The sequence below is a fragment of the Macaca mulatta genome, chromosome 8 (assembly GCF_049350105.2).
Source record: "Macaca mulatta isolate MMU2019108-1 chromosome 8, T2T-MMU8v2.0, whole genome shotgun sequence".
Lineage (NCBI taxonomy): Eukaryota > Metazoa > Chordata > Mammalia > Primates > Cercopithecidae > Macaca > Macaca mulatta.
Window position 1 is genome coordinate 143,528,291 of NC_133413.1, and position 25,252 is coordinate 143,553,542.

The 25,252-nt window shown below is 45.4% G+C and overlaps 1 long non-coding RNA gene across 2 annotated transcripts; it reads left to right on the plus strand.

The window, feature by feature from the left end:
- The first annotated feature begins 2,167 nt into the window (after nucleotides 1-2,167).
- Nucleotides 2,168-24,574, plus strand: LOC144330854 (uncharacterized). 2 transcript variants are annotated; one of them, XR_013397434.1, is made up of 4 exons: nucleotides 2,168-2,315; nucleotides 12,646-12,707; nucleotides 15,976-16,146; nucleotides 21,146-24,574. It is a non-coding gene; the product is annotated as an uncharacterized LOC144330854 (long non-coding RNA). The 2 variants fall into 2 exon arrangements; XR_013397435.1 differs by having other exon boundaries at nucleotides 12,646-12,704.
- The last annotated feature ends 678 nt before the right edge of the window (nucleotides 24,575-25,252 follow it).

The window sequence follows — 25,252 nt, forward strand, 5'->3', positions numbered from 1 at the left end:
TCAGGGGGCTGAGGCAGACAATTGCTTGAACCCAGGAGGTGGAGGCTGAGTGAGCCGAGATCACGCCACTGCACTCCAGCCTGGGCGATAGCGAGACTCCATCTCAAATAAACAAATAAATAAATAAATAAATAGCTTGGCACAGAGTATTCGGGGATGTGGGGTGGTGTTGTAGGCACCAGTACTGAGCCTAGAAGTACTTAAGGCCTTAAAACATCTGGTGAGTTTCCACAGCCTTAGTGGCTGCCTCTCTCACTTGCTGGGAAAGCTCCAGGTCCCTTCTGAAGTCCATGTGAAATTGCCCATCAGCTCCCCATCTTCCCAGGGGTACTTCCTGGGACCCTGTCCATCCTTCTCTCTGCAGTGGTCCCAGGTTCCTGCCCAGAACAGGACTGCAGGGTCTAAGGCAGCGCCCTGCACTCTCTGTCCTAACCATGCCTATGTAAGTGGCATTCTGGCCTTTGTGAGTGATGCTCACAATGAGGACACAGGCAGGGAAGCCGCTAACCAACATCTATGGGGAACTGACTAATGTCTGGGCTCTGCCAATGTTCTGCCCCCAACCTGAGCTCCTTCTGCTGTGAAAGATGATGCAGGGGCCTGTGTTTGTCCCAGACCTTTGCTGGTCCTTTTCTAAGATAACCAACTTTTGGGATTTTTCCCATCCTCCTTGTCTGTTTCTCATTCAAGCCAAAGCTCATTGTGTCTCCCCACCATCTGAACGAATTCACAACCCTTCCTCCCTTGTCCTAGTCCAGCTGTTGCCAAACGTTCATGGAGTCCAGTTGAGTGCCAGGCCATAGGAGGGCATGATGGGGACAGAGGGGCTCCGGTTCCCTCACTGAAGACATGATATATCTGTGTGTCTGACTGAGGATCTGGAGCCAGCCATGGAAAAGCTGGGAAGAGGATATCTGAAAAGAAGAAAAACAGGAAGCAAGGAAAAGTAAGCAAAAGTCAGCCCCTTTAGGCAGAAAGAAAACCTATGGATCTCACCTATTTTATTAGTGTGGAAAAGTCAGTGTGACCTCAGAAATCAGTCCAGGTGTCTGGACCTATCTGGTCCTGGAGAAGGAAAACATAGCATGAAAATGCCCAAGCTCTGGGTTCAGGCTCCAAATCCTCCATTCCTTCCTCCTTCAGGTGTCCTTCCTTACTGTGGTTCCTTAGGGTGGCGCTTGGCCAGGCTCTCCAGCCTTCCTGAGGCTTGGTTTGCTTAACTATAAAATGGGGAAAGAAAATTGCTGTCTGCACAGAGCTGTTGCGGGAATAAAATTGAATCATGGGCTGGGCATGGTGGCTCATGGCTGTAATCCCAGCACGTTGGGAGGCCACGGCTGGTGGATCACTTCAGCTCAGGAGCTCGAGACCAGCCTGGAAAATATGGTGAGACCCCATCTCTGCCAAAAAATACAAAAATTAGCCAGGTGTGAGGGTGTACGTCTATGGTCCCAGTTACTCAGGAGGCTGAGGTGGGAGGATTGCTTGAGCCCAGGAGGTAGATATTGCAGTGAGCCGAGATTGTACCACTCTACTCCAGCCTGGGTGGACTTTTGAGACTCTGTCTCAAAACAAACAAACAACAACAAAAAAGAATAGAATCATGGACTTGGAGGAACCGCTGGTCCCTCTGTGTGGCCTGGTAAAAAGAACACGAATGAGCACTGGCAGAGGGCACACCTGTGTTTGAAGCCAGCCTCTGCTCCTTTCTAGCTCTGTGTCCTAAAACAAGTTACTTAACATCTCTGAGCATATCCTAGGTTAGTGATAAAATATATAAATGTCCATCTCTCGGGGTCGTTGTAAGGAGTAAATAAATTAATGTACATAAAAAGTACACAAAAGTATCTGTTACCCTGTAACTGCTCTAGAGGTGATTGCCATAATGAAGAAGAATATTCAAAATTGGAGGTGAATCTCGTGATTCTGCACTTTTTATCTGGATGTTGCTGGCTTTTCACCATGGCCTTTCTGACTTTGTTCCATAGCGTGTATAAAGCATTTAATTTGTTCCAAGTTCTTTATAAGACTTTAGTCTGAGGACTGAAGACCACAGCTCATTGCCCTTTAAAGGAAGAGCTATAAATAGTACACTGGGTCATTAAAAAGAGGAAGGAGTGCACCTGGAGAGCCAAGTACATGTAAATTTGGCCAAAGGAGACTTCGGGGCCCAGAGCGTTCCTGTCACCAAAGTCTCCCCTGGCTTCTGCAGAACTTTGGTCATCTAGGTGAGGGACCACAGGCCAGCCAGCTGTTCCCTCCAGACGTCTCCGGAAACCTCTGAGTCCCTTGGAAGGTAACAAACTCAAACCAAGGTGAGTCACATGCCTCCAGTTCTAGACAGCCTCAGCCCTGGGGGCAGAGGTAAAATGAACCCCGGCGGGGAGGGGCCCAGGCTTGGTCCCAGCAGGTGTGGTGCTTCCTCTGTAGACTGAACTGGAGGTATCTTGAAGGTCAAAAGTCTGGAGAGTCAGAGAGGAGAGGAAGGGTGAGTCCTGACTACAACATAGAGACTGGATGATCTTGGCCAATTTCTCAACCCCCTGAACCCCAACGCCCTGGCTTTTTCATGTGCATAATGAGATGCCCTTTGGACATTAGAAAGAATGCAGAAAGTGTGCCTGGCAATAATAGATGTTCAAGAGTCAGTTCCTCTTTCTCATCTTCCTCTTCCTCCTTCTTAGTGGTCTTAGCCTTTCCATTTTGTATCCTAAACATTTAGAAAAGTTCTTGGCACACAGTGAGTGCTCGATGGATCTTTCTGAGAGAGTGAGGAAGAGCTCAGATATCCTCAGCTCAAAGTCTCTGTCCATTCTCACCGTGGGCCTGAATTCACTGTGGTGTGTGAAGATTGAATAATGGCCCCGCAAGGCGTTCATGCTCTAATGCCTGAGACCCATGAATGGGTTCTGTTCGTTACATGACAAAAGGCACTTCACAGATGTGATGAAGGTTAGGACCCTTAACATAAGGAGATTTCTGAATCATCTAGTTGGGGCCCAGTCTAATCACACGATCCCTTAACAACAGAGAACTTTCTCTGGCCACAGTCAGAGCAGTCAGAGGAAGAGGAAGGCAGAAGGGGAGGGTGCAGCTATCTCAAGCCCGAGAAGGATTCCGCACACTACTGCTGGGTCTGAGACATGGGAGCGCACATATAAGGACTGGACAGAGGCCTCTGGAGCTAAGGGTGGCCCCCAGCTGACAACCAGCAGGGAAAGAAAAACTTCTATCCTACAACAGCAAGGAGCTGGTTCTACCTGGAACCTGGAGCTTGGAAGTCAATTTTTCACCAGAGCCTCCTGTAACAAAGGCAAGCCTGCTGACACTTTGAGTTAAACCTGGTATGGCCCATGTTAGTCTTCTGACCTGCACAAAATGTGAGACGCTAACTATGGATTACTTTAAACCACTAAATGTGTGGTCATATTTCATACTAGCAATAGAGAAGTAATACACAAGCCTCCAGATTATGAGGAAGACAGAAGCACCCACTTCTTTGGCAAATACGTCCATTTACCAAGCACACCAGAAGTGCAGCCCACACCACCATGGAGAGGTGTCACTGAGTCAGGCACTGCGCTGGTGGCTCCATGGACCACCCTTCAAGTTATCTTATTCTGAGGCTACGAAGGCTCCTGGGCCATGAGGCTGTGGCCTCCAGGGTGCCAGACAGGACAAATTAGGACCAAGGCCTTTTGGCCAGGACAATCTGTGGAGAATGTATTGCAACTAAGCATATCCCAGGCAATGAGAGTCTAGTCATGTTCCACACAAAGTCATGATTTTCCCTGAAGATTCTGTTAGCTCTATGTTACAGGAATGTCCTAAGTTCATTCCCCCAGATGCCCCCACACAATTGTGTGACACACCACATCCCTTTCATGGGTCATGACGTGGCTGGTAGTGATCGGGAGTTGGTGGAGGAGACTGCTGGAGAGAGCTTGTCCCTCGTCCCCTCTTAAACTTGGACATCTCAAGAAGGTCATGCTTAAACACTTCAGGGTCAAAATCTTTTAGTTGTGGTTCCACATGCCAAAAAGGCAGAACCCGCCATTCTTCTCCTTGTCGACCTCTTTTCTTGCTCGCAAGAATTGAAACTGGATCAAAAATGTGGGTGCATGATGGTTTAGATAGAGGTATGGTCCAGCTCCATCAGCTGGGCTAAAAAGAACCCAGAAAACCTGCCTGGCTTTTCAATGACCTCCTCCGTAAACATCTCCATGGCACCTGGGAAAGGAGACCAAGCCGAACGTTCCTTTCTGAGTCCATTTCTAGTGTTAGTATTAGATATTTGTTTGTTATTAATAACTGTCTTCATTCCGCTTTCCCCAGTGAGAAGCTGAGGCTGGGGGAGTTTAAGTGGGAAAGTTAAGTCACCAGAGCACTCCCAAATGTCCAGAAGGAGTGGGGGCTCCGAGATGCAGGAGAAGTGGATGATTTGCTTAACAAACAGTAAATAATCACCCAACAGAAGCCAAACTGTCAGGTATTGCTCCACTTACTTGTACATAAAATTCTTCATGTCATTCCCACAAGAAATGAACAGTGAAAAATCCATTTCACCCAATTCCTGTGAGGTCCTGCCTGAGTTCACACTGCTGTTGGAGGGACTTAGACCTAAACAGTCTGGCATGAGGGCCCAAGCATGGCCACCTCTGCAATCAGAGGAGGAAGGACATCTGCCCAGGCCCTTTGGGGATGGGTTGTTACCATGCAGGGCACCAAGGGGCTGCTGTCGGGCAGAGGCATCAGGAGGATGAGGCAATGTCAGGGGTCAGCCCTCCAGGGCACTGGGGAATAGTCAAAAGTGACCATGAAAATCTCCTGGAAAGTCCAGGAGATTCAGCTGTGATTTGAGAACTGTCTCTCAATTGTGCAGTGGCAGGAAGTCAGTAAGCTGGGCAGGACTGAGAAGGCATAGGACTAAGGCCGGAAAATGTCCCCCAGGCCTCCAGACCCAGGCACGGCTCCTGTCAGCTGCTCCGTTGCAGCCGTGGAACCCCTTGGGTATCTCTTTGTGCTTTCCTGTGGACAGAAGCCGGGAGATAGCTCTGGAGGGAATAAGGGGCCGCCAGGAACTCTCCTCCCTCGTGACTTCACTGGCCACAGAGCCGCCAGCCAGGCAGTGAATGACATCATAACCGCAGTCGAGCTGGCTCGCCGGGTGACATCAGGACCCCAAATAGCTCTGACATGTGTTAGCAGTTAGGAGAATGAGCAGGGTCGCATGGTCTCTCCTCCCAGTCATTGGCATGCCCTGTGGAATCCTTCTGGGAATTCTTCCCCAGATGGCTTCTTGGATTGACTTATAACTTTGATTACAGAGGCATTAAAGATCATTTAAAAAGGCAGACAAGCAAAAAGAGAGAAATAATATCATCCAAACCCCAACATCCAGAGAGAGCTTCTCATAATGTTTTGAAATACAGCCTTCCAAGCTTGGCCTATTTATTTATGTTTTAAAGAAATGTCATTGTGTATATTTAAGGTATACAACATAGTGTTATGGTACACATTTAGACACAAAACGTCACCACCATGAAGCAAATGAACATATCTAGCATCTGATTTTTGTTCTTGTGGCAAGAGCAGCATAAATCTATTCATCTAGCATGAACCCCATGTACAGTCAGCACTTCAGACTCATGGGTTCTATATCCATCAATTCAACCAACCACAGATGAAGAATATTTAAAAAAAATAATAGGCCAGGCACAGTGGCTCACTCCTGTAATCTCAGCACTTTGGGAGGCCAAGGCAGGTGGATCACCTGAGGTCAGGAGTCCAAGACCTGCCTGGCCAACATGGTGAAACCCTGTATCTACTAAAAATATAGAAAACTAGCCAGGCGTGGCAGCAGGCATCTGTAATCCTAGCTACTCAAGAGGCTGAGGCAGGAGAATCACTTGAACCCAGGAGGCAGAGGTTGCAGTGAGCTGAGATCGCACCACTGCACTCCAGCCTGGGAAACAACAGTGAAACTCCATCTCAATAAATAAATAAATAAATAAATAAATAAATAAATAAATACACAACAATAAAAAACAGTACAAATGAAAAACAATACAGTGGAACAGCTATTTACATAGAGATGATATAAGTAGGCACAGTGGTGCACCTCTATAATCCCAGCTACTTGGGAGGCTGAGGCAGGATAATCATGTAAGCCCAGGAGCTCAAGACCAGCCTGGGCAACACAGTGAGACACTCCATCTCTAAAAAGAAAGCAAAGAAAAGGAAAGAAAGAAAGTATTACGTGACACTGTATGTAGTTTATATGCAAATAATGCGCCATTTTATATAAAGAATTTAAGCATCACAAATTTTCGCATAGGCAGAGATCCTGGAACCAATCCCCCATGGATACCAAGGGGCAACTATAGTACAATTTTTGTTACCTACAGTCCTCACAGACTTGGTATGTTTAAAAACATATCCCTATAGCATATAATTACTTCCATGTGTAAACAAAGGTGATTCATCTGCTATTATTTTGTAATCTGCGTTTTAAAAAAAACTTTTAAATAAAATATGGACACTTACCATGTCATTAATTATTCTAAACCATTTTTAATCACTTTTTACTAGGCTAGTACTGAATCCTGCATTGTTGGGAGGAAGTTAGGTTCTGATATCTTAAGAGAAAATCCTAGATTGTCAAAATTAACATTGAATGTCTATTATGTCCAATAGACATACAGAGACATACAGTTGTGTGTAGAGTACAGTCTCTCAACTCTAACACAATGTGTTTTCTTCTCCAGTGTTGGAGTAGATCCCTGTTTCTTTGGTTCGTTATTAAAAAAAAGTAGTTGGCTTGCATTTGTGGGTATTTGATGCAAATATATATATATATATTTTTACCATTAGCATCATGACTGTTTACCTAGCACATAGAGATAAATATTCATGTTACAGCATCACCATGTTTTATGCTCTGGGCCTTCCCTTTTGCTGAATATTTCTCAGCCTATTTTGACCTCCTCATTGAGAACTAAGCAGATGTTCTGAAGGTCCCAAATAGTCACACCATAGGCTGAATTATATAGAAATTCAGTTCTTGGAAAATGTCAGAGTTTGAAGGAACATTTAAGATCATCTCACTTCCCCTCCTCTCCCATTTTTGAGATGGAAACTGAAGCTCAAAGGGAGGAAGAGACCCCCATCAGGTTGACAGTGGCTGAGCCTGGCCGACCTCAGCCCACATAACATGGACACCTGCTATTGGAGTTCCTGGCAGGGCTGGCAGAATCTTGGGTTTGATATAATACGCCCCCCTCCCGCGCAGTGGCTTGACACACAGTTTATCAGAGACCGGACTTCCACTCCTGGACGCGTGTACACACACACTACCATCTTGTGAGTGCTCGCAGGCCATGAATGCTCATGACTTGTCTGATCCTTACAACAGCTATGGCAGGTTGTCCAGGGTCCAGTTTATCATCCCCATTTCACAAATAGAAACACGCAGGCTCAGAAAGGGAGAGGAATTTGCCCAGGGTCACAAAGCTGGCCCCTGGTGTCTCCTGTGAGTCATTTATCTGACATCAAGTCCACGGCGTATTTTTCTTCATAGTATTCCTCCTCTGACTCACTATGTCACACTGTGTTTCATAAGTCAGTGGGGAAGTAGAACCATTTCTCCAGTTGAGACAGAGCCTCCTGGGGAGTGAAGGCAGAACTAGAACATAGGACTCCTAGCTCCAGGCCAGCGGTCCTGGGACATTTACTCATCAATACACAGCCCTTGTTTCACTTAGAAAAAGGTCCCCCACTCTTTGGAGGCCCACCCTCTAGGCTTGTGGCTTGGTGGGCAGACCAAGGGCTGGAGTTCCACCATGACTCTTCCCCAACAGGAACTAAGCCGATACTATTGTGCAGGACACAACTTCCTCAGCCAGTTACAGCAGCCTCGTCTGGACTTACTCAACCGAGTTCTCTTCTGATGACAACATTTCTCTACCACACTGGCCACTCACATTTCTGTGGTAGCCATTACCTATCCCCAACTCATTGTCCATGTCTGAAAGATGCAGAATTTCCTCCAACTAGCCAGCCACACCTTCTACCCTGCAAGGGCAGTGAGAGAACGCAGTAGGCAAACCTGGGCTGTTAACCACCCAAAGCCAGCGCCTCCTGGCAGAAACCCTAGTGTTTCCGGTTGTAGACACTCAGCTTGGCAGTGTTTGAGAAAGAATGTTGTTTCAGAACAGCTTCTTGCAGAGGTCAACCCCAACTGCAAGGTCAGCCTCATTCACATCTCCCGCCCCTGCTCAGGTGGCGTTCCTGCCCTGCCTAGCATGCTCTCCTCTCTTCTCCCTGGTGACCTCCTCTTCCTTTTTGTGTCTCCCTTTCTGTGAACCCTGCCTTGGCCTCTCTAGGAAGCTGGAAACTTGATTCTCTACTCTCCTACAGAATATCACTGGTGCCATTTACCACTTAGAACACCAACTTGTAATCAGTTACACGCCTGTTTCCTTCTCTGGACAGTGAGTTGTTCAAGGGCTGAAAGGTGTCATACAGATATCTGTGACTCTGGAGCTTGTATAAATGACCTCATTTTTCCAGACTCTCTTCAGTCCTTTTTATGGTCACCTTTTCCTTTAATAAGAATAAATTGCTCCAGTTGCCATCTCTCATACCTCAGAAAGTCAATCGCCCTCCCTGTGAACTCTGGAAAGGGCAATGAGAGAGATTTTCTGGCAGTGGCCTGGGGAACTCACTATGTACTGCCTGGACAATAAACTTTCAGGGACCAGGAGCCCTCTCCTCCCAGCTAGACGGGCTGCACTTGAGCTGAGCTTCCCATTCGACTGGATCTTCCACCCCCAGTGGCAGGGACTGCAGCTTTTCATGGTGCTCAAGATATCCAAGCTTGGAGCAGCCTGTTTCCCACACAACAGCTATAAACAACTGACACCCAAATGCACTGAGCAGCCTGGCAATTAACCTCCACACTGAGAAGGCTGCTTTCTCATAGCAGAGGCTGTGCCCCTCCCCTGGGAAGTCACTCTTTGCCTCTCAGAGGTGATGGAAGGGTGAGTTTCCTGTGTCCTCTCCTCTTGCCAACTCATCCTTGGAAGTTTCCTTTTAGCAAGAAAACCAACACCATGCCAACACTGGAATTCATTTCCAACACTGATACCTGACCAGTGGTGATGTCCAGACAAGCCATCCTCCTGTGCCCACCTCCAGTTTGTGGCCCTCTAAATTCCAGTCCTCCTCACTTAGCATCTGCCTCCTGCCCCTGCTGCCTTCTCCTTGAAATGCCTCCCCGATCCATGGCTTCGATTTTCACCCTCCTTTTCCCAAACCCAATTGCTTGCATAGTAGGAGTCTTCCTAAAGGCCGAGTCATAAACATGACCCACAAAAGATCAGGGAAACCACTGGATAAGTAACACAAGATCATTCTGAGCTCTTGGCCATCATACCACTGGACAACTACAATGTCCATCCTTCTCCCCAAGCCCAGCCTCCCACTAGCCCATGGAACTTTCCTAGTAAGAGCTGTTCCTATATTATCTTCCTCTTCTCTTTCCATATTGTGGCCTCTCCCTCCCTCTTCGCACCAGAAAAAAAATCTGAAATTATGATTATGTTATCGAGAAAGTTGTCTTCATCTGTGACTAGCCTATGTTCATGCCCTGAGGAGGGAAGGGAGAGAAGTTTGCTTTTCTTAATCCAAAAGACTTGCAGGGCATTTTTCTACACCAAAGAGCCATCCACCCATTTTCCTTCCCATCAGAATAAAAATCTGAAATTATGATTATGTTATCAGGAAAGTTGTCTTCATCTGGAACTAGCCTGTGTTCATACCCTGAGGAGGGTAGGGAGAAAAGTTTGCTTTTCTTAATCCAGTTGGCTCACATGGCATTTTTCTACATCAAAGAGCCATCCACCCCTGTTTTCCATCTTTAGCCCACCCCTGTTTTCCATCTTTAGCCCACCCCTGTTTTTCACCTTTAGCCCCACCAAAACAACATTTCCGAGGCTTTGAAATTCTAGTAGTTCCTTAGTGTGCACTTCAGCAGATTCCCTCCCTGCCCCTCCCAACTCTACTGATGACAACAGAAGGTCCCGTGTCCAGTGGAGCTTCCTCGGGGCACATGCTCTGTGACTTCTTTTCACTCCAGCGCAGTGTGAATGAGGGGCTGAGTGAGTGGATGCTCTATTTCTGTAGGTGTCAGGGGGGCGGGTATACATGTGTTGGAGTTGAAGGTCACATGTATGTGTGATTGCGTGTGGATGTACTCCCTCGTGCTGTTCCGGGAGGGATGTGTGTGTGCCGTGCACATGTGTGCTTACATGTGCTGGGGCTGGAGGTCAGGTAGCGTGCAGAAGAGGAAGAAATTTGTATAGGATTTGAGATTTCTCAGGCTGCCTCTTGCCAAGTGGTTTCCTCTGAAGCTCAGAATCAGCCCATATGGGCTGGGGTGGAAAATAACCACTATAAGCAGACAGTCCCTGACTCATTCCGAAAGCATGTGGGCCCACCACTTACTACAATGCGTCTCACAATTGAATCTGCTCAGCTTGCCTTCAGGCTGTGCCTCTGAGGCCCCATATTCCTTTCCAAAAGCTTGGGAGAAATGCAGACCCTTTTTGACATCCATCTGCTTTCTCCCTCCTGCCTGGCCCTCTTCCCTGGAGCAAAGCTCACACTGCCATTTCTTCAGACTCTGTATCCAAAGATCTCCTCATTAAAGCCTCTGTACTCTCCCCAAGAGGTCCTAGAGAGTGCCTTCAAGGTTCCATTAGTGTCCTTGTGGCCATGTTTGCTCTGTCTTCCCTTTCTGTCTCTCCTACTTGCAACCGCTGTGGAGACCCATCACCCCAGAGTCCAGTAGAAGCGACATTATTTCTGGGAAACGGGACCACTGAGACCATCTCCAAAAGAGAAACCATTACAGCGTCTGCTTCTTAGTTCCATAGAATATGCACCCTAGACACTTCATCCGTCCAGGATTCTTTCTCTGTTCCTAATCCTTTCCCCTAACCCTGAGGTGAGAGTATGGCTAGGTCAGGCTCACAGGTGAGACTCATGAATATTTGTTGAGTACATTAGTCAGCAATACGGGCAGTCATTTTATATTCAGACCCAGCCATCTTGATGCATCATAAAGTGACTTGAAAATGGCTGCCTCAAAAAGTCCCACTTCACTCCCAGGACGGTGCTACCCTCTGTGCTTGGAGCCGTAGCCTACGAGCAGGTTATTGTCCTGAGCTATGCTGCCCTGCAGTACCACAGTGTGTACCTCCTGCTAATGACAAGAGAAGCAGTGCTGATATTCAGCTGGAATGCATCGACACACCTGTACTGGTTATTTATAGCCTGCAAGCACGGCCATAGGCTATCTGCTGACTGGTCGGTGCCCTTCCACTGCCAATGGTTTATATGCTCTCCTGGGAGAGAATCCCTCCCACCCACCTCCATACACACCCCCTACACACAGGCACACTCACTCATGCATCTAGAACCTTGCTGCCATAAGACACCCTGGAGGCCCCCTTGCCAGGCCAGCAATTCCTCTGGACAGACTGAATGTTGTATTTCTGCCTGTAGCCACCTCTTCTTAGCACTCAGCAGACCATGAGCAGAGTCAGAGGAAAACTTCACATAGCCTCCTATCTCCCTAAATCCCCTCTCCTAGCGCCTCTGTTCTTCCACTACTCTGTCCCTCCCTTCTGTACCTGCCCTTGATTTCTGTATAAAGTCCATTTGCTGCCAGGTCCTAGGGATGCCCTATAGACTTGGGCAATCAAAAGTAGAGCTCCACATGGCCCATGAGGCCACTGCCTCATGAAAGCAAAGGCTGGGCCATGGAAAAGAGATGTTACCGCTTACTGGTTGAGTTAGCCTTGTTGAAAAACTCTCAAATGGGGCCAGGCACTGTGGCTCATGCCTGTAATCCCAGCACTTTAAGAGGCTGAGGTAGGCAGATCATCCAAGGCTGGGAATTCAAGACCAGCTTGGCCAACATGGTGAAACCCCATCTCTACTAAAACTACAAAAAATTAGCTGGGCATAGTGGCGGACGCCTGTCATCCCTGCTACTCGGGAGGCTGAGGCAGGAGAATTGCTTGAACCTGGGAGGCAGATGTTGCAATGAGCTGAGATCATACCATGGCACTCCAGCCTGCGCAACAGAGCATGACACTGTCCAAAAAAAAGAAAAGAAAGAGGAAGGGGAGGGGAGGGGAGGGAAGGGGAGGGGAGGGGAGGGGAGGGGAGGGGAGGGGAGGGAAGGGAAGGGAAGGGAAGGGAAGGGAAGGGAAGGGAAGGGAAGGGAAGGGAAGGGAAGGGAAGGGAAGGTTTCAAATGGGAAGCTCATTACCAGAGGGAACTTCTGATTATCAATGCAGTGGATTGTAAATTTCGCAGTCACGAAAACAGATAAACAAAGTCCAACTTAAAGTCTACTTTGCGCCCTCATCTTGCCAGATAACAGAAAACATAATTTAGTCATTTCTTGACAAGTGGAGTCACTGCATGTACATGTGCAGTCTCTTTGGGATAGACTTCTCTCTCACTGAGTGACATCCGAATTCTGGGGTCTCAGGTTTTGATGAAGAATGGGTGTCTGCTCCCTGTCCCATCTGTTTGCCAATGTCGTGACCTGATGTTAATGTTCTCTTCCAGGATTTGGTCTTTGCCTGTTGGATGGCCAGGAAATAACAGCTTTGCAGAAGCTGCTCAAGGTGGTGAGAGAAAGACCTATAGCCCCTTCCCTGACCCCAAACCACCATTTTTTGGCTATTACAAGATAATTAATGAGTGACTTATTTGTATGCTGCGTACTATTTTTTGTTGCTATACATTGTAATTTCCAATGTTATTTTGGGTGACTTAAAGGAAGTTGCTGGGAAAGAAAGCTTTGGCTTGACCTACAGAAACTGCTACTTAACCTATACAGAATAGGAATACGGGCTTTGGAGAGGACAGAACAGGTTTGTCAGAGTGCGAATTCTCTCACTCATGAAAGTTAAAATGTAATCAATTAACATTCTTAATGGGGATAAGTGAATCAGTGTTAGAGCCACATTTTATTGAAGGTAGTTATTTTTTTTAAATAAAAAAGTTGTTGCTTTTTTGTTTTAAAAAGTCACACATTTAAAATTTTTAAAAATTATAACTAAAAAATTGAAAGTCACCAGTAAATCCAATAGAAATTCCAAAAATAACCACTGTAAATATTTTGATGTATATCCTTCTGGACTTTTGTCTCTATGTGTGGATGTGGGTAAATGTAGAGACAACACTGATTTTTTATATGCACTTTCATTCCTTTTTGGGGACGAGGGTTATTATATTTGCTGTATATCATGAGCTGTTTCAGTTTTTCACTAAAATGTCTGTGATGCCATGATGATGAAAGTGAAAGAGAAACTTAAAAAATAAAACCTGGCCAGGCACTATCGCTCACGCCTGTAATCCCAGCACTTTGGGAGGCCGAGGCAGGTGGATCACCTGAGGTAGGGAGTTTCTGACCAGCCTGACCAACATGGTGAAACCCCATCTCTACTAAAAATACAAAATTAGCCAGGCATGGTGGTGCATCCCTCAGCCTCCCAGCTACTCGAGAGGCTGAGGGAGGAGAATCCTTTGAACCTGGGAGGTGGAGGTTGCAGTGAGCCAAGATGGCACCATTGCACTCCAGCCTGGGCAACAAGAGCAAATCTCCATTTCAAAAAAAAAAAAAAAGAAAAGAAAGAAAGAAGAAAAAAGAAAATCTGTCTTTTTTTGAGCACATATCATGTGCCAGTCATTGTCTGAATGTCTAATATATCTTATCTCACCTCTCTTCACAAGAGCCTTAAGGGTTAGGTACTATCCTCTCCCCGATTTTATAGAACAGGAAAGTAAGATTTAGATGAGTAATGTGTACAAGGTAACAGACAGAAAGTTGTGGAAATAAGAATTGAATTGATACATAACATTCCCAAAATCAAGATTTTAATCATCACACCTTTAATTAATTATTTAGTTAATCTGTTTATTCATACAAATGGTTGAGTACTTGCTACTATCAGGCATTATTCTAGAATACATCCATGATCAGAACAGGCAAAAAACAATGTGCTCATGGAGTTATATTCTACTGGGGGTCAGGTGGGCTGAAAATAGACAATGAATAAGAAAAAGAAGAAACGTTACAATACAGTAAATGTCCGTAAGTGCTATGGAAAATAACAAAACAGGGAGGTGTGATGGGACAGCCATGCAATTTGAAATAGAATGCATAAAGCAGACCTCACTGAGAAGGTGATATTTGAGCTAAGTCTTGAAGGAGATGAAGGAGTAAGGCAGGTTGATGTCTGGGGGAAGAACACTCAGGCAGAGGGAACAGCATGTGCAAAGCCCGTGAGGCAAGAGGGTGCTTGGACTGTGTGAGGAACAGAAGGAGGTGAGAGTAGCTGAGACAGAGCGAGCAGAAGAGAGCATGGAGGAGAAGAGATTTGAAATTTGGGTCCAGTCAAATTGTAAATCTATGTAAAGACTTAGCCTTTTTCTTTAGGAGTGATGGGAAGGTATTAGCAGACTGAATAGAGTGGCATCATCCAGCTTGGATTTTAACAGCATGCTTCTGGTATTTGTGTAGAGAAAAAGCTGTACAGGGAGCAAGGATGGAGAGTCAGGAAGCTAATGCAAGCATCCAAAAAAAAAAAAGACGAGTGTTTGGACCAGGGCAATGACAGGGAAAGTGAGCTGTGGTCACATTCCAGGTCTATTTTGAAGGTGGCAAAGGAGGCACATGAGCATGGGAGTGCTGAGGGTGACAATGGACATTTAAGGCTTTAAGGTTGGATGAGATTGCCAAGGGCATGTATCCTAGACAAGAGTAGAGGCCTGAGGACTGAGCCCTGGGCATCCTAACACAGAAGCTGGAAGATAAAGGGAAACCAGCAAACAATGAAAATAACGTAGGTGGTGAGACAGAATATCGGTCTCTTTTGAGAGCCAATCTGGGACAAGTTCACTGACATGCATTATTTCATCAAATCCCTATTCCAATAGTGTGGGGGGAAGTATTCTACCGGTTTTATAGATAAGAGAAATAGAGGCTCAGAGAGAAGAAAGAAATTATTCGAGGTATCAAATAAGCAAGAAACAGAACTAGGATCGAAGCCTTTTTCTGGATGTAAAGGGCAGGTTTCTTGGCCTGGCTGGGTCCTTGCCCTGTGCATTGGACAAAATATTATGGAAGCTCATGTTTCTCTTGCCACAATAATCTCCAGGCAGCAACCCTCAACCATAGCAGAAAGGGAGCTGACTGGTGCATATTTCAGCTTCCTCCACCTTGAGTGAGGCAATTCTGAGATGTGCTGTCCACCTTCTCCCAGAACTCCCCAGTGGAATTGTGACCCAGTTGCCCATGGTCACTGCTGTGAGTTGACAATGTTCCCTGACTGGTTTCCTGTCAGTCTCTGCCTCACTTGCCCATTCCCTTAGTGGTATTGCTCAGATGACCTCCCTTACAAATCCCTTGCACTTATATTCTTATTCCAGAGGCTGCTTCTGGAGAAACCCAAAAGTAGACTCTTGTGTGAAGAACAAAGACACAGCTTTAGCCTGGGGATGGACACCTCCCAGCAGCCCTGGCTGCCGCTCACTGCTGTGCTGCAGCCTGAGGTGTGTGGGGATGGGTGCCATACACACTGTGTCTGCACGTATGACACACGTGCATCCAGGTGCACATCCTTGAGTGGATGTGTGCAGGTGTCCACATCTGTGTGCCAGCTCAGATTAACAGCAGGGAAGGAAAACTGAACCAGCTCCTTATGTAAATATTGGGCAACTAGAACATTTTTCTGTTTCTTTGAGTCATTTCAGAGTTTCTGAAACTTTGCCGCCTCTCCCCTTGGATGGAGGGTGGGAGTGGAGGTGGGGGAAAAGGAGGTTATTTTTGCCCCGGGGATTTCAGAGCCCCTCTGTTATGTGTTTTTCTCCTCTCTCTCCTGCCCACCCAAGCCCTCAGAGGGGAAGATCTGCTGAAGACAGGGAGAGGTCCTTGCAGTCCCTTGGCAAAGCAGGTGCTACCTCTGTGGCTCTGGAGAACAGAGAATTCACTGAAGGACATGAGATGCCCAGTGGCTCCCCCATGCCAACCTACCACAATGCTCCCAACTCAAGAGAAAAGAGGTGAGCAGACACCAGATTCAAAACAGTTCTAGATTTAAAGACAGAAGCTGTAGGTTTGCAATCTCAGTTTGCATCCCTGACCATGTCATTCAGCTGCTTTGAGTGCAGGGCTCTTGCCTGTGGAAAGAGGATGGGGAACCCTGCCCCATGGTCCCTTAGGGTGGCTGTGAGTCTCCGGTGAGTCTAGCAGCCAGAGGAGGGCATCTGAAAGAACACTTTAGAACCAGACAGATACAGGTTCACATCTTGTCTCCGACATTTCCTTAACTCGACCTTGAGAAGTAAATTAACCTCTCTGAGCCTATGTATTCCCATTAGTAAAATGGAGATTAAAAATGTTTCAATTTTATTTAATCAAATAATGTAACATATAAATTACCCATTAATTTACTGGCATATAGAATGTGCTTATAAACGTCTGTTTCCTCCATTCTATCTACCCTGATACTTCCCAGGACAGTGAGGGAAAATAGAGACAAGTATAGGTAGAAAGATGGGAGGGAAATAGATTTGAAGCACAGAGCATTTTTCTTTGGTTAACCAATGCAGAGGGTTACTAGAGTATTAATTTAATCCAATATACAAATTTTACTGCCACAGACAATAAGCACAGATAGAGAATGAAGAGCTGTAATATTCAAAGATTCATACTACAAATTGACAGGAAAAACACAAACCATCCAATAAAAAATAGGAAAAAGTATAAAATAAAGCAATCCAAATGAGCAATAAACATAGTAAAAGATACTTAAATTCACTAGAAGTCAGGGAAATTAAAATTAATATAAATTTCATGTAATTAATGAGACATTATTTTACATTCATCCAGCTGGCATATCTAAAAAGAGCATTAACACTTATTGCTGGTAAGTGTTCCATGAAAAGAATGTTTGCATATATTGCTGATGGAAATGCAAATTGTCACAGCATTTGTATAAATCAATAGGGCAACATCTATTAAAATTATAAAACATATTAATATGGTTTGGCTCTGTGTTTCCACCCAAATCTCATTTTAAATTTTAATCCCCATGTTTCAGGGGAGGGACCTGGTGGGTGGTGATTGGATCATGGGGCCGGATTTCCCCCACGCTGTTCTCATGATAGTGAGTTCTCACAAGATCTGCCGATTTATAAGTGTGTGGCCCTTCCTCTTCACTCTCTCACTCTTCCTCCTGCTCTGCCATGTGATGAAGGTGCCTTGCTTCCCCTTCAACTTTCACCAAGATTGTAAGTTTCCTGAGGCCTCCCAGTCATGCTTCCTATTAAGCCTGAAGAACTGTGAGTCAATGAAACCTGCTTTCGTCATAAATTACTCAGTCTCAGGTAGTTCTTTCTAGCAGTGTGAGAATGAACTAACACACATATATTCTTTTATTCAGCAATTCTAATTTTGTGACTCAATTCCATAGAAATTAAAGCATCAGCACATCAAGATACACACACACACAGTTAGGTGAAGGTTTGAATAAATAATGCTACATTATGCCATGGTGCATTATGTGATTATTTAAGGGACTGTATTTGGATTATATTAGTTAGATTTCCATTACATATTATTAAGCACTAAATGTAGATACAAAGAATTGTTTTTATATCATATGGTGTCATTTTTGGCAAAGCAAACAATAACAAAACAGATGCACACATTTGTGCAAAGCAGAGTGAAAAGTCAGAGGGTGTGACTGTTGGGTTGGTAACAAATTACTCAGAATGAGTTCAAGGGTTGGGGTGGGGGAGGGGTCTCATCATATGACAGGAAGAAGGTAAAGAGAGTAAAAAAGGAAAGGAAGACAAAAAGTAGGACCATGAGACCAAAAGCATGCACAATATATTCCATGTATGTGTGTCGACAAGCATTAAAAAGTTCAGAGAAAACAAAAGATAGCATTAGATGTATAACCTACTGACTCAATAAATGAACATTATACATTGTTGAATAAAATAAAGTAATGACAGGGAAAATGCTAATGAGTAGGACTTAAACTTCCAATGCCTTATGGAAAGACAGCCCCACAAAGAAATGGGTAAGACACAGGCCTGGGGCAGCCAGTACTCAGAGGAGCTGGAGGCGGGCAGACCACTGCAAGGGTGAAATTAAAAACACAAAAAACTCCCCCATGCACATGTATCCCAGAACTTAAAGTCAAATGAAGAAGAAAGTAGAAGAAGAAGAAGAAAGAAGAAGAAGGAGGAGGAGGAGACCCTTCCCTGTGATGGAATGGCCAACAGAAGTTGTGAGGAAGTGGACAGAGAGAAACAGAAGGAGGGAGGAAAAATAAGGGAAAGCTTTGGGTACTGATTTTCTTATTCTACACAGTGGAAAATAAATAGGTCCCATGTAAATTCGAAGGCTTCAAACTAGTACCTTGAAGTGGATAACATATAAAGCTCTAATCATAATAAACAGAATTAAAAATTAAAATACTTTAAATTCTAAATGTTATAAATATTTAATCGTAAACATTATGATATTATAAATATTGTATTTTAAATTAAATATAACCAATAAAATAGTAGGGGTTGGAGACAAAGGAGAGTGAGATCTCTGGCCCACCATGGCTAGCAAGAAGTCCACTGAGAGGACAGTGATGACAAGACTGCATGGTCTGTGCCCTGTGGAACCCACCATACACTGTAGAAGACTGGAAATAAACAGGAAAGTGAATTATAAATTGTGGTCAAAAGTAAGCTGTAATAGGCAACAATGGGGCTTGGGGGTGATCCTCAGTAAACCGGGTGGTCAAGGAGGATCTTGAAGGAGGCAGCATTTCCACAGAGATACGAAGAACGGAAAAGTGTTGGCCAGGAAAGACACTCTGGGCGGAAGGAATCTCAGGATGCAGGTCTGGAGCAGGAGGGAGCTTGACCTGCCTGAAGACTTGACTCATGAGATTCGGGCAGCTGGAGCAAAGTGAGGAAATGGGGTGGTGGTTGGCCAGAAGGGAAGAAAGGCTGGCAGGAATCAGGCCATCATCAGCAGTGGGGACCTTATTCTCAGGGCAATGTGAAGCTATTGATGTGTTTTAAATGTGGGAGTTGCAAGATCACAGTTATGTTTTTGAAAGATTACCATGGTGGGGCAGGAGAAGACTATAGAGGCTTCTGGGTGCAATATCAGTTGAAGGTGGGGAAGTGTAGAAACAGACTGATGGGATAGCAGGTGCTGGCATTTTGCAGGGAGTAGAGAGAAAGCTTGGACCAGAGTGGTGGCAGCAATGGGAAGGAGAGGAATTACAAGATTCAAGATCCAAGGATTATCCTGTAGTCAAGAAGATTTGTTAAGAGATTACATTAGATAAGGAAATGAAGAAACATCTCCATTGTTCTGGCATTAGCAACCAAGCGGATGGTGTTACCATTGACTAACATAAAAAAACTGTTGAGGGACATTTTGGAGATCCTACCAAGAGTTCAGTCTTGCACATGCTGTCCCTGGGGTGTCTATGCCACATCCGTCGGGCATATGAGTCTAGGGTTCAGAGGAGAGGCCTGAGTGGGAGGTACACATTTGGGAGTTGCTGGCATGCCACGGCATTTAAAACCACTGGAATGTATGAGGTCACCAGAGCAGAGAAGAGACCCTTACAAAGTTCAAAACTCAACGCAGTTATTTCCAAACAAAATACTCAGATCCTTGAGGATCTGGGAAAATAAATGACTTGGAAGAATTTTTCCCCTGGCACTTGGTTCCCCTCATCGTCTTTGGCTGCAGGAGTGATGCTGCCGGCCCAGACTTTGGTCTTCTCACAGGAAGATGCTACGCCAGCTCGAAAACCACGTCTCCTCCAAGGGTCCCGTGCCAGACCCTGTGACCAACCTCCTCCCTCTCCGTTCCCTTTCAATCCAACTCTACTATGAGGCTGCATAGAAATTATGTTTTCTGTTATCTCGCAAGATGAGGGCCTACACAGAATAGGAATATGGGCTTTGGAGAGGACAGATAAGGTTTGTCAGAGTGTGAATTCTCTGACCATGAATTTTACAAGATTCTGTCTTCTGTCACAGAGCGTGAAAGCTGGTGTGAGCCCCTTGCTCAGATAAAGCATAGCTGCAGAAACTAGCTCCCCTCTGTGTTGCCCCTCATGCCCCTTCAGTTCTTTTCCAGAACAGACACCACCCCATGTCACCAAGGGTCTGCTTGATACTCCTTCTCAGGTTGTCTCATGGGCTTCTTCTCACTTACTATGTCCAAAACAAGATTTTTGATGTGTTTTTTTTCTCCAAAGCTGGCTCTTATTCAACTCTCCTAATTTCTGTTAATAAAATCATCATTCATCAAATTTGTTAAATCAGAAGGAAAAGATGGATAATCAACAGAGATCTCTTCCCCATCTCTGTGGCCCATGACCATCAGTCTCCAAGTTCTACTGTCTCTGTTCATGGCTGTTCTCTCCTCATCTTCTGTCACTACCTTAGCCCAAGCTTCCACCAATCCTTGCTTCTCTCTCTTTGCCTGGAGTCTCACCATCTGATTTCCCCCTACCCCCTCACAATCTACCTTCCATATCTGATCTTTCCAAATCACAAATCTGATTCTCAGTCTCTACCATAAAACCCAAAAAGCCTTCTCCCATTCCCTCAGAAGAAATTCCAAGTTCCTTAGCTATCTAAGGGCCTCAGTGGCATGGCTACTACCTGTACTACTTCCCAGTCTAATCTTCCCCAATTTCCTCCTACACTTTCTCTTTCATCTTAGTAAAGTTCAAGCAGCTCCTCTAATTCTCTGCCCACATGCTGTTTCTATTGCCCAGAAGCCTTCTTTGTCCAGCTACACCTTCTCATCCCTCCCTGTTTCCGTCTCCTTCTCACCACCCCATCTCTGATTGCTATGCTGCCTCCTCTGTGATCCCATTATTGTGCTATCCTGACCCTTTTCACCCTGTGATCTGCTCTGTAATGAAATGAGCTGGCATCCCCCCACCAACCTGTCTGCATGTTTTTTGAAGGTAGGTAGGGTCTGGACCTGATTGGACTTTGCTTCCTGTGCTTCCCACAGGGCCTCACCCCAAGAAGCCACAGATGAATGCTTATGGAAGGAGAGAATGAATGATTGAGATAACATCGTCCTGAACACATCAGGCAAGATACCTGAAGGAAATAGGAAGCATGTCCAGAGGGGACTTGAAGAGGCATCCATGGAGGGACAGTTGACTGAGCTGTAAAGAGGGGATGTGGAAGCACCGGGGACCCAGCAATAGCACACAGCATCACTCCACCTCTGCGAAGGGGGTTAGAAGAGGGCACGGTCTTACTGGAATGGGACAGGAGCTGGACTGTGGAGGGTGGGCCACTCTGCATGGCAGGAGCTATAGGACCCATGGTCACCACCCAGCACATGGGGATCACTCCTATTGGCTTCGTTGCCTGTCTTCCTCAGGGCGCTGTGAGATCCTTAATAAACCAGGTTTTGCTACACTCTAGACCCCCCCAAATTAAGCACCAGGTCTTCCATTCAGTAAGTCTTAGTTAACTAATGAATTGAGTCCTCTTGATTTCCTAAGACCACTCACTCCTGGATGGTGATCTCTTTACCTACCATGGGCTTCCCCCAAAAGAGACATCAAGGACTGAACTGATCACCCCTGTCCCAAAATGGCCACACTCACGTGACATTTAGTTTCCACTGGATATGCCCCTCTCCAAATGGGGTGCAGGGTTCTGGATCCTGCCTCTCAAACCCAAAGAGCAGCATCACTGAGCGCACACACAGACAAACACAGTGAGTTACCGCCAAAAGTTAGGACTCCAGTAGAGAACTCAGAGAATTTGGGAGTCTGAGATGACTGGGACAGCCAGAGAAAAGCTCTTTCGGATTTGCATTCCATCTTTATGCCTTCTTGGGGTTAATATGGAAATAGGGAACCAGGCTCAGCCCCTAAAATCCTTCAGTTCAATGTCTCAAGAGGAAGAGTTAAACACACAAGGCCATCTTCTTGTGAAAGAGTGAGTGGATTATGTCACCCTCATATGTAGAACTCTTGAGTGGGTCCCCATTCTACCTAGAACTAAACCTAAGCTCTCTCTGTGGTCACCAAGGCCCTTGAGCATCTGGATCCTGCCTAATTCCCCTTCCTCACCTTACTCCCCATCCCCTCCATTCACTGTCCTTCTCCGCAGTTACTTTTCTTTTGTCTCTAAATATCCTACACTCACATCTCAGGACTTAGTGTCCTCTGTTCTCTCTGCATGAAGTGCTGTTCCCCCAGACTATCTCATTCTGCCTCTTTCTTGTTACTCAGATACCAACTCAAGGGCACCCGCTTTGCATGGTCTTCCCTGAACCTAGCTAAGGAATGTGCTGCCTCCTAGTCATGCTCTACCACATTCCTTTATTTTTTTGCCATCACAGCACTTACCAAGACCTCACATTGTTTTATTGATTTTGGTAGATATTTATGGTCTGACTTTAATTTGTAAGAGCAGGCTCAGTTTGCCTTTCACATTATCATATCCTCAGTGTGAGAAGTGCCTGGCATGCAGTAGGCACTTAATAAATCATTGTTGAGCAGTTATTAACTATAATGATGAGAACTAATGTTTAATAACCACCCATTGTATACTGGGAGAAATGGTACTTTGGTGGGAATTTGAACTTCAGATTCCTGTTTCACCCATATTTGCTGTGTGTTTTGCCTAGCCTACTGAACCTCTCTGAGTGAAATGGGAATAACATCAGCCCTTTCTTCAAGGAAGTGAGAATGCAAAGGACATTGGAGTTGAGAAAGTCAATTGGATTTTTCATACTGACAGTTCTCTCATTCAGACTTCCCAAGCTCCTTTGAAATGAGTGTTTTCGTCCCATTTTACAGATAAGAATACTGATGCTCAGAGAGCCGACTGAACTCCTGGAAGTCACACATACTGAAAGTGGCAAAGCGGGATCTGCCCCTGCTCTGTCTGATGCTAACAGGACTGCTGAGGTCTCCCCTTCACCTCGCCTCAAGTTGACATTCGGCCTGTGGAAATAGACCTCTAAGCCAGCCTTTCTTGCTAGTTTGGTTTTAGCCTCTCCTGGCCTCAGCTTTGCCATCTGTGAAATATGTGAGTGGTCTAGATAGTGCCTGAAACCTACCAGCTCCAAGTCTATGGCCTATGGATGGGCTGTGAGGACAAACAAGGCTGAGGTGGGTTTTCACTCCATTTCTGGAATATCTGGTCATCCTTCCAGGGTTCTTCATGGCAGGGAAACAAAATAAACAACTGAAGAACATGAGGTTCAGGAGATTTAAATCTGAATTCCAATGTTGGCTTTGGGTGCCTCTAACCAACCACAAATCTATCCCAAGCCCAAGGCAGGCTGGTCTTACTCAACATTTATGGGGTCTTGCAGGGCTTATGAGTGAGCTCATGTGGGTGAGCTGTGGGTACCACAGGACCAGCACAGATTACTCTAGCACATTGTCCAGCCACGAGACAGAATTTCCCTCTTACGGATCCACTGAATAGTGGATTTGCTGTAAAGACGCAAAAACCCTGAAGCATTATCAGCCAAACCTCAGCCCTGGCCATGGTTAGGCTGACAACAAGGGAGGCAGCAGGAGAGGGAGAGAAAAGGGCCTCTCATCGTGGAACTGGGGCAGTGGTGGGCAGGGGCTGATGCAGGAGGGGTGCCACAGCCCACCTGCTCTTCACCCACGGTCCTTACACAGACCTGATCCTGCTAATTCTGACTCAGCTTTCACACTCAGCCTGTAGACACTCAATTTTTAGTAATAAGCAGTCTCCTGATAATTTACTATACAGAAATATAAATTTTTAAAAGATATTAATAGTTGGCATCAGAGTCACTTCACTTCATTTATTCATTTTTACAACAAACATCTATTGAGCCCCTGGGATGTGCTTGCGCTCTTTTGGGCTGTGCAGATTTAACAGTAAAGATAACAAAGTTTCTGTCCTACTCAAGTTTCCATTCTAATGCAGAGAAAGACAATTATAAATCATAAAATATGTATAATATCAGTTAAGGATTGGTGCCTGGAATGAAATAAAGAAGTAGAGAGGAGGAACTTGGCCATTTTTGATATGATGGTCCAAGAAGCCTACTGAGGTAACATGTAGCAGAGATGTTTTTTAGGAAATGACTTTGATCAGCAACATGAGATTGGTACTGGAATATCGAGAACATAAGTAAGAGACAATAAATCAGAAAGTATTAAAACTAAAGATGGATTCATGGTTGAGGGGTGGGGAGAAAAGAGAAAGAAGAGCAAGAATCATGACAAGTCAGACAACTACAATTCTAAATTGTTTGTCTTACTGTGAATAACTTTTCTTCCATATAGTTAAAGCTTTATCCTAAATTCTGCCACAAACAGAGGCTGTGTGTGTGTGTGTGCATACATGTGTATGTGAGCATGTTTGTGAATAAAAGGGCTGTGTTCCAAATTTGAGTCCATACCAGGACAACTTATAGAATGCAGAAAAAAAGTGCAGTGGTGGCAGGAGGAGGTGACAGCTGCAGGTAGAACAAGAGTCCTTCTGAACTCCTGGTTGTTCCTCCTATGGGAAATCACACCTGGTCTCCCTGGTCCCTCGCACATCCTGCCCAGGGAGGAATGCCTAGGTATGCTCAGTGCAGCTCTTGCCCGCTTCCTCTGGAGAGTGAATTTTCACTGGGAGTAAGCATCCTGCTTGGCTCTCTAAGCCCAACTATTATTTGGGCAAGGCCTCCATGTGAATCCCATGGAAAATTCAAACCACCCCTCCCTTCAATTCAGAAAGAACTGAACCATCCACTCAGCTAAATATCAGTTATTACTATCATAGGTGTTATTGTTAAATATAGACTGAGTCTTGTGTAAGCCAGCAGCACTAAACACACAGAAAAGTCACAAATCTGAGACTTGGAAAATCCAGGCAGCTTCTTTACAGGAAGCATTTCAGCTATTTCTTGCTGCAATAACAAACTACCCAAAAGTCACTGTGTTAAAGCAATCATTTTCTTTTGTTCACAAGGTTATGGTTCAGGAACCTGGAAAAGGCTCAGCTAGGTGGTTCATCTGTGATCCACATAGCATCAGCTGGGACAGCTGAGGTCAGAGCACCCATTTCCAAGATGGCTGCTTCATCTGGGCATCTTGGAGAGATGGCTGGAAAGCCT